At 37.1% G+C, this 10,138-nt stretch overlaps 1 long non-coding RNA gene across 1 annotated transcript; it reads right to left on the bottom strand.

The window, feature by feature from the left end:
• Nucleotides 1–348: 348 nt before the first annotated feature.
• Nucleotides 349–3,126, bottom strand: LOC147764332 (uncharacterized). Its single transcript, XR_015332248.1, has 3 exons — nucleotides 2,895–3,126; nucleotides 2,587–2,664; nucleotides 349–1,836 (listed from the first exon to the last, which is right to left on the bottom strand). It is a non-coding gene; the product is annotated as an uncharacterized LOC147764332 (long non-coding RNA).
• Between the last annotated feature and the right edge of the window lie 7,012 nt (nucleotides 3,127–10,138).

Genomic DNA, 10,138 nt, shown 5'->3' with positions numbered 1-10,138 from the left:
GTTGTAATTTGCATAAGAAAAAGTCGCGCATCGCAGTGCAAGCTATGCTCCTGGTTGGTCACTGGATAGCTAGACCCTGTAAGAAGACGACCTGCATTCAGTGGTGGTTGGAAGGGTATCACGTGATACGTCAAAAGATGCGCACGCACGTCAGTCATTTGACGTTTTGCCGTCGAAGAGTGAACATCGAAAGTGAGCTCCCGGCGACGTCTTCCTGCGTCTTCGTCCAGTAAAGCGTTGGCGCAACTGTGTGCGATGCATTGTTTATTGGGGCATTTGCGTAACGTTACGCCGACTTTGTTTCATTATGTATTAGATGTATATAAATATAAATATGGATGCTACAAACTAATAATGAAACACTTGAAAAAATGTGCAATTTATGATCAACAAACCGACGAGTAGAGTTGTAAAATGTCACCGTGGCATAGGTATCAAATCTCTGTCAGTGTGTAGGCCTACTATCCTATATACCTGTAGTGACTGTAGCTTGGGCAGACTAAAATTTGCTGGCAGTGTTGATTTGTTATTGACTTTAATTTTTCTGTGTATAATTGATAATTTCTTGTTTGAATAAGAATAATAATTAACTCTAGAAATTAAAATAGTAAATTATGACAAGTTGATAATTCAGATAACTATAAGAAAGGGCATGTGACAAAGTTTTTTTTTTTTTTTTTTTTTTTTTTTTTTTTTTTTTTTTTTTTTTTTTTTTTGTGGAAAGTAAGCTTGACCAAAGTTTAAGGCAAAGAAAATGTAAAATGACAAAATTATCATAAACAAATGGAAGAACTTTGATATGATTATAAACTTTTTATTTCACATATTTCATAAAAACATAATTAACAGTATATTTTATTTCTTACATTTTTCTTATAAATTTTATAACTCATTTAAATATTCACAAAATATTGAAATAATATAATAATACTTTTTAAATGATTTAAAAGGGTGACAACCTACAAATACATACATAGCACAGGCAAGACTGAAATCCTGATAGAATTCAGATTACTTTAAATTCGTCTTGGTCAGATTTTAATATCACTTTTTTTTTAACTATAAAATATGCCTTGAATTTCAAGTTAGTTTGCCAGATGCGTACATTACTCAGAGTGAGAAATCATGGTAAATGCATATAATAAGAGACAGAAAATGTAATGTATTATCAACATTTACAAATCCTCATATCTGACAGAAATCACAATAAACGAAGTTTTTCCAAGATCTGCAGTATTTAATTTTCTCCAAGTTCATGAGACTTACTACTCACTTTACTTAATTAATCAAAACTTAACTTACAAAAGATGAGGGGAATTCTCTATGCAGATAATACAATATTTGATATTGTGACAAACTACTAATTTAACATTTGATGACTGAGTAATTCAAAAGCAATCATGTTTATTACAATGTCACACTCCATGAAGGCACAGATTTTGGAAATAACAAACATCATTCCTGTTATCTCAAGTCTCTAATTTCAGCTACAATCCATAGGCGGTATCCCATTATGAGGTTATAAGCTGTTTCCATTCCCTGAAATTAAAAAGCCGTAAATGTTTTATATTTGATATTATTATTATTTAACTGGATAAGGCTTCAACTTTTTAGGTAACCTGTTACCATTATACTTAAATATGATTTCAATTTTTATGATAGTAAGATTAAAATGAAAGTTTAGGCAAAACAAACACAGAACATGTTTTTGTCAATGTTAACGAAATAGATGAGCAATGGAAACATAAGTCACAAGTTTACAACTATGGTATTCCGATGAATTACTTCTCACCTTTATAGTGCACAGCATTTCAAAAATAAAAATTGTAGTCCATGCTGAAAAAGATATGAGACTTATCATCAGTATTTAAAAAAAAAATGTTTATTTGATATGTACTTGAGCCAATTACTGTATGTGGCATAAAAGAGTGCTATTATATGGAGCTACAGTTGAGATATAATAGGCTCTTGTATATCATACACAGTGAATGACAAGTAGTTGTAACTGACTAATACCATGACTAGCCCTTCAACAGTTGTAGGAATGTGCTTGTATAGTGATCAGATTGCACATTATGCTTTAAAATACAGACAAGCATGTAAGTGATATACAAGTGCAATTATGCTGTTGTTATAAATGCTGGCTGTGGGATAACCAAAACAGTACTTTGGCATGCACTATATACAGCCTATAATTCTCAAGATCCTGGGGTGCCATTGGGTGCCATAGGCTCTTTTTGCTAACCAATATCTAAGCAACATTTCAGACAATTTTGAAAATAATTGTCCGATTGCTTTTTCAGATATTCGATTTGAAAGACGGGGTCTGCGTGATCCAAAATTCACTCAAACAAAAATGGCCGTAATTTGCCATGGCACTGCATTGTCTATATATCCCAAGACCCAGGGGTGCTGTCAGTTGCAGGCTACATATTATGTAAAAAGGTACACGAAAAACGTCAGATTAAGATTTGGAAAAAAATCTACCGTTTACTTTTTCAGATATATGCTTTTTAATGAGGGAGTTTAACATTATAAAGACGCATTCCTACAAAAATGGTCGTAATTGGGTATGAAGGATTATACCGTCTATAACTCCAAAGATCCAGGGGTGCCATCGGGTGCCATCGGCACTTTTTGTCGACAAATAAATGAGCAACATTACTGAAAAGTTGGAAAAAAATCGTCCGAGTGCTTTTCGAGATATTTCACTTGAAAGAAGGCTTGTGGTGTGAAAACTTCAGTTTACAATTGTCAAACTACATATGAAGCTATGCCTAGTTTAAATTGTCATAAAAACATAAACAGACCAAACACTTGAAAATCACTTCACATGAGTTAAGTTGAGATGGTACTGATCGTTGTAAATAGTAAAATGCTTTTAAAATACCCACCAAATTTATGTGCATGCCTCCTAAATAAACGATCCTCCCCGGTGCGTCGAACGTGCCATTTTGTTTACCTATAACTGAGTGTAAAATTCCTGCTTTTTTCATTGGCTCCCGAAAATCACGTGATACCCTTCCACCCACCACTGACATGCATTGAAAGTTTTCAAGTGGGTCGAGTCCATTCGATTTGAGGGGTGACAGGTGGGACGAGTCCATTCCATATGAGGGGTGACAGGTGGGGCGAGTCCATTTCATCTTAGGGGTGACAGGTGGAGCGAGTCCATTTCATCTGAGGGGTGACAGGTGGGGCGAGTCCATTCCATCTGAGGGGTGACAGGTGGGGCGAGTCCATTCCATATGAGGGGTGACAGGTGGGGCGAGTCCATTCCATCTGAGGGGTGACAGGTGGGACGAGTCCATTCCATCTTAGGGGTGACAGGTGGGGCGAGTCCATTCCATCTGAGGGGTGACAGGTGGGGCGAGTCCATTTCATCTTAGGGGTGACAGGTGGGACGAGTCCATTTCATCTTAGGGGTGACAGGTGGGGCGAGTCCATTCCATCTGAGGGGTGACAGGTGGGGCGAGTCCATTTCATCTGAGGGGTGACAGGTGGGACAAGTCCATTCGATTTGAGGGGTGACAGGTGGGGCGAGTCCATTTCTTTATATCAAAGGATCAATTTATTTTAATTATGATTTTAATGAGACATTTTCAAACATATCAGAATATGCAGTTCTAAGTTTTGGGTGGAGGAGCAAATTTCATTGTTCCCATTTCAAAAGTGTGTCAAGATCTCTTATATTTCCGTTTTAATTTAAAATTGAAGCGTTCGTCTGATGAGAAGGTTGTGAAATTTGAAACAATTTTCTCTAGCAAACCAAAACCCTTAGAATATGGACTTATATTAAATTAAGAAAATTTTATCTGGGAGGATGAACTAATTTATAAATAGATATTAAAAAACCCGTCTCACTATAAAAAATGTAGGACAGATTTTTAAAAAAGCAATATCGTAAATTCATACAAATTGTATTTATAAATGTGGGCTGTTGGAAATCCTGTAGATGTATTCTTAAAATGCTCTCAATTATTTACAAAATACTGGGCATATTAACAAAACTTTTAATCCTTTCGATTTACGACATCCTCTGTTACTGGAGAAATCATCAATCCCAAACACAATGCTTACAGATCAGTTTTAGCAGATTTAATTTGAAAGTGCTCAAACAATAATATCTTTACAATTTTACCCCTAACCCTCTATTATTATTATTAATATTTTATCATCATTTCATATGGAAGTGAATAAGAAAACAAGGAATGACAAACGTATTTATTCAATTTTAAAACAAAAGATGCATGGATGTGCGTAGGGTTCCAGAGGGTGAATGACAGGCTTGGTTGCTAGCAGCCAGGTGCCGTGCAGTTCTCAGTATCTCAGTGGACTTCTGAAATAAGAAGGTAATATCAACAATATCTGACTTGTCCATAGTTCAGGCTCAGATAGCACCCCAAAAAAGCAATCGATTCTATGTTGCCTAACGCCACATTTAAGACCTGAAGTTAGTAATAAAGATATTTCAGATATCTTGCTTTGAAAAAAAATAAATATTGAAAACACTCCTCTAGTTTGTGTAGGTTATCACTATTTATTTATTTTACCTACTATATAAAGTTGTAATATCTAAAATCGCTTTGCATCACGCGTTTGGGAACCATATTTCGCTTTAGAATAAATCATTTCCCTGTGTTTCAACACTGCTTACAAGCATTTTACAGGTACATGTATAATAAAATTAACAAACCTACTAAAACTGACTATCGTTCATGGGGCACGCTTGTCTTAGGATCAAAAGCTCGGAACTGTGACAAGTACGGTACCATCATGTAAATATGTCCGTGATCTTTGTGGTAATATGCCCATTTACTAATTTGCTAAATAATATTTTGAGTGGCATAACAGAAACGACAGGCGACAGCGACAACAAAGAGTAGTAACATACCCGTAAATACTCGTCGCAAATTTCTTTGCATTTTTCTACTCTCTTTCTATCAACTGACATACGATACTGAAGAAAAAGTGCTACTTACGAAACATGCATTTGCTTCTACGCCTCATACGACTGCGTTGCGACTGCACCCGCACGTTGAACATTGCGTCTTCACCTAGCTGTGTCCTACTGCCTACTGAGCATTCGGAAATACAGCTCGCACTACGATGATCAAGTAATTGTTATGCAAATTACAGACAGGCATGGCTCATTTCAGGCGAGGGACTGTGGTTGAAACTGTTCACGAATGTTCACGGTCTAATACATGTACATGGCGGATAAAGAGGGGGTGTCAGGGGGGATCCAGACCCCCTCCTCCCTTCGATTTCTGATAAAAAAATTACACCCAAAATCTATAGCTGAATAACAGTTATAAACCGTATCAAATGGAGATATTTTCCCTCTAAAACACCCTTTTTCGTGGCCCTCGAGCGTGCCCCAAACATAACTCCAAAGGGGTGAGGGTCGGTCTTGAACTCCGAGGCCTTGTCAATCTGTAAAAAAAACACCACCACCCTTCCAAAAAATCCTGGATCCGCCCCAGATGTACATGTGGATTTGACTTATTCATTCACACATTAATTGATCAATAAGACCACGGGCGCTAATATACATGTATATTCCATAATACTGTAAAATGTATTCATAAATTACTGTTGTACCCGCACCGATACTCCCCCTCGTCGTTATACAATTTTCATACATAACTGTCATTGTAACTCAACGATATTATATTTAAAATAGGCCATGTAAATTTGAAAAGCTGTAGCTAGGATCGAGGCCTACCAATGAAATCTAAATATTTTCAAGAACTTTTACTGGGCATAAATACGATTTAACCCGATTTATCAAAAGCCAATTGCCACCTCTATATCTCGACTTTTCAATAAGAAACTAAGTAGCATCTAAAAGCTTAAAGCTTCAAAAATTTTGAGACCATAACAGAGTCAGCCAAGGGCACGTTTCGGTGCCACATTTGATTACGTCATGATGGATATTTACAGGTGAAGGACCAGAATAGTCTGTCGGAAACAATATAGAAACAAGGAGTCTGTTGTAACTCATTGGTAGAAATAAGAGACTGAATTTGATCTGAGGACCAGGATAGATCCGTAAATGACGCGTGTCCCATTCACTGTTCCTGAATTCTAAAATCTAGAGTAAAAATATGTACCTGTACTTAAGCATTGTAGCAGGACGTAAACCAATCCACTTCATGAGGACCCCATATCTTATCAAAATGTGAGAATAATTCTTTAGAAATACCCCAATTGTCAACATCCACACTTCTACTTATATAATCTGCATGGGTATTCTCTTCTCTCAGTATCCTTTCATTTCTATTGAATAACTCCATTAGAAGAAAAACATCTAAAATAATAGGTTGTAATTTACTCCTCATGCTACTTTTTTCTTTAATGTTTACAACATCTTTGCTATCAGAAAACCACTTCAATCTCAAAACACTCAACGTGTTTGCCATGGAGAACAGACCCTGAAAACAGCTATCAGTTCTCTGTAAGTAGAGCTCTCCGTCGCTTCGTCAGCTGACCATTCCCCGCAACACACCCTTTTAGGTGTCTCCACACAATATCCTCCAAACCCAGTACTACTAGCATCAGAATAAACTACCTTATTGCACTGAGGTGAAAACTGTAAAATTCTGATTTACTACACCAAGGTCTAATTTGACTGCATGCTTTCACACACATTTTCTGATTCTAAGAAAAAGCACTTGAAATAACCATGCTAATATAATTTGTCATTAGTTGCGTTATACTTCCCAACACATGAGACATAGTATAATCCGACCGACATAGCCAGACCTCTGCTCACTTTCGTGCGAATATAATGTCAGATCTCTTAGCACTTGCTAATCTAATATCAAGAACTTTGATTTCCCCAATACTAATATCTATTTCGATGCCTATAAATGCCAGACTCTGTACCTACGACCAAATAGTATTCTCATATATTTACATAAAACCTGACTTAGCAATATCATCTTTGATCTCAGCACCCTGATGCTCCAATCTATCTATGTTACTGCAGTACCACAGACCGTCATCCAATTACATCGAACCATTCTTTGATTAATTGCCAAGTCAATTTTGAAAAAAATATTAAGTGCTAATGATAACCCAAATGGAAGAACTAAGAATCAAAAATAAATCTGCTGATCTTGAATTTTCCATGAAAAACCTCAATAATCCGTATGAGGATAATAGATATCTAGATGTTGATTAGCTGAATCAAATTTAATCAACCAACCACACAGATTCATAAACATAAGAGCCGTTCTCAAATGTCCGTAACTACCAGACTGCTTACAGACATGTTTGTTTACTTCTCGTACATCTAAAATCAATCTATTTTTTTCACTGCTATGCACTGCTTCTGTTTAAGGGTTATCAACAATTGGTTGTTTGCTACACCTTTTAATCAAAGGCATCTTTTTCAATTCAAGAATAGCTTTTTAACAAAAAACTTATTTTTCAATGGTGAAAGCTGTTATCTTTCCTCATCCCACAGGGTGTTGCTATAAACGGAAATTTATAACCATTTTTATCAAGTCTAGAATAAAAAATGAATACCCTACTTCTTCCCAAAAACTTAAATTGGTTCTTAACCTACTTTTCACGGGTATGAATTTCTGATTTTGCTCATGATCATAATTATGCAACTCTTGATTGAAACTAACGCACTCATACATGTACCGGGTACTTATCTATTTTTCAATGCTTCCCCCTTCTATCCCATTCCAGATGTTCCCTTATCTCTGGGGTTGGACTCTGGTAGAATAACTTTCCCCTCTGTAAGTTGGTCACTCAAGCATGAAATGGCCCTTTCCTCAACAAGCTAAGCAAAGTCACGACCCGCTGCTGCGATAAAGACTTCTCCGCTGAGAAGTATCGCCCACCACACCTATCGGTCGGTCTGCTGATATAACCTTATTTTTTAGGCTCCCTTTTTGTTTTCTTTTATTTTCTTTGTAGCTCTCTCGCTCTCAGAATCACAAGCAAGAGGATTAACAGTATGTTCCTTAACAGTGTCGAAAGTGTCAGCAATTCTGATAAGTTTGTTTCTCTTGCCAAGACTGTAAGGCACTGTCAGTTTGTTCACCACAATAATCTTATTTTCAAATACTGTTGAGTCAAATTGCTGGTGATTACCTTCTATTTTCCAAGATAAATATTGTGACTTTCAGTTTTTACCGGCTTCGGCATTAAATGTAGACAGTCTCTGGTCGAAATAGTCTTTCGTCTCTTTCTTTTTACTTTCCATTTTTTTCATTACATCAGCCAAGGTAAAGTGTTCGCCTCCACTGGACTCATCAACCATGTCGTCTACGGAGTCGTAATCATAAGCGTGTTAACAGTACCGTGTCAATCGCCTAAATGACACGAAAACTCCCCTACACCAATCCCGCCCTCTTCTGGCGTGTCATAACCAGAGAGAAATTAATTTCACTTTAATTCCTCTCGTCAACCGATTGAAATTATATTTCTATTGACTCGCTACATCGAGCTGGACGTGACGCAGTTAAGGTGGTACAGGACAAAAGATTTGTGCCAGTGGTGGATTTAGGAGGGTCGGTGGGGGCGGGGAGTTTCGACCCCGACTGAATTTTTATAAATATAATATACTTTTTTTAGAAAATCGAACTCCCCTACACTCGATAAAGTCAGGTTTGCTTATTTCTCAAATTCGTTCCAAGGGTTCGTTACTACTCCACTCGTTTAATTCAATAGATCAGGTGATGGTCGTCGGCGTAACTCTGATTACTGTCTCATAAACAAAGGTGGCTGACCGTGATTCTTACTTCGCGTTAAAGGGTAGGTACTTTAATATTTATAAAACTTAAGTTTAAAGCTTAAATGCACAACCTATGACACAAATGCCAGATATGTAATTAACCTGTGTCCACCGAGGTCCATTGGTAGTTGCAGTGGTGGATTGGGAGGGGGGGGGGGTCAGGGGGTCCTGACCTCCTCCCCTTCAGTTTCTAAAAATAATCACACCGATGGTCCCCTTATGAAATAAGTATTTTCTCTAGCCGAATCATAGTTCTAAAAAGTACCAAATAGCACCGTTCGCCCTCTAAGATAAGGGTCGGTTTTGCATCCGTGGACCCCCCTTCAAATAATCCTAGTCCCGCCCCTGGGTTGGTCGCCCTTGTAACCTACAGCAGGTAAGTGATTCTTGCTATTGTCTGTTTTTGATAATCGCCTAAGATATCAATCAAGTTGTTGTATTTGTAGCGGCAAAAGGTTTCAATCTAACGCTCTTAATGGCTAAAATTAATCTGCAAACCACGTGCACTTAGTACACCTGGAAATTTTAAAAGGTGGCGATTTTATAATGAGCCGCGCAACTTTGCAACTTTTCTATCTCCAAAACTACCAGAGATATGCCCATAATCACTATTGAACTTGAATAGGCAGTCATATGCTGACAATCTGTGTTCTTGAAATTGAGCTTTGACCTACTTTTTGCCATGAACTGCACTTCACAAATTTGAATTTAAACTTTTACTTTTCCTCATGATTTTGTTTTAAATGGTAATTTTCAACAAAACTATTTAGAACTTTTGCTTACTGCATGTAGAGCTTGTCAAGCACAACACTGGAGGTGGTGTCCCTTTTTTCACTTTTCTATACGAATGAGCTTACTCCAGCTGGTGGTACAATACCCTCAGGCGGTATCACCTCTCTGATCCTCTAGTTTTCATGGTTTTTCAAATTCATGCTTCATTTGACAAGATAAAGTGGCGTAATAAACAAAGCATTTTGTCCTGTCACACAGGTATGTTATTGCTTTTTAACCTCATTCACGGATCGTTGTGGAAATGAAATTAGGGGGTGTGAAAAATACATGGTTACCTAGAAATTCAGTGTTCAGACCAGGCTTTCACTTACTGCCTACCAGCTTGCTGCTTACTTTTTTCGTTTTTCTTACATTTTAGTTAAACATGTTTCAAACAACAAAAGCTCTAGATATTATAAAGGTTTGACAAACATTTTATTTCGAAACTTGTACATGTACCAGTTAAGTTTCCGTTTTGCTGATTATGTGACCATCTCCATAAATAGAATAGGCCTGCATTGGTGCACATGGACGCGGTCGCAAATTACAGTGGAATGCTTTTTTTTTCGAACAAAATTAATACACATTGCTAAGTTTAACTAGAAAAGC

This window comes from Lingula anatina, chromosome 1, assembly GCF_051362555.1.
Source record: "Lingula anatina isolate TDL-2025a chromosome 1, LinAna3.0, whole genome shotgun sequence".
NCBI lineage: Eukaryota > Metazoa > Brachiopoda > Lingulata > Lingulida > Lingulidae > Lingula > Lingula anatina.
Note: the sequence above shows the minus strand (reverse complement) of the source record. Positions and strands in the feature narration are given on the sequence as shown.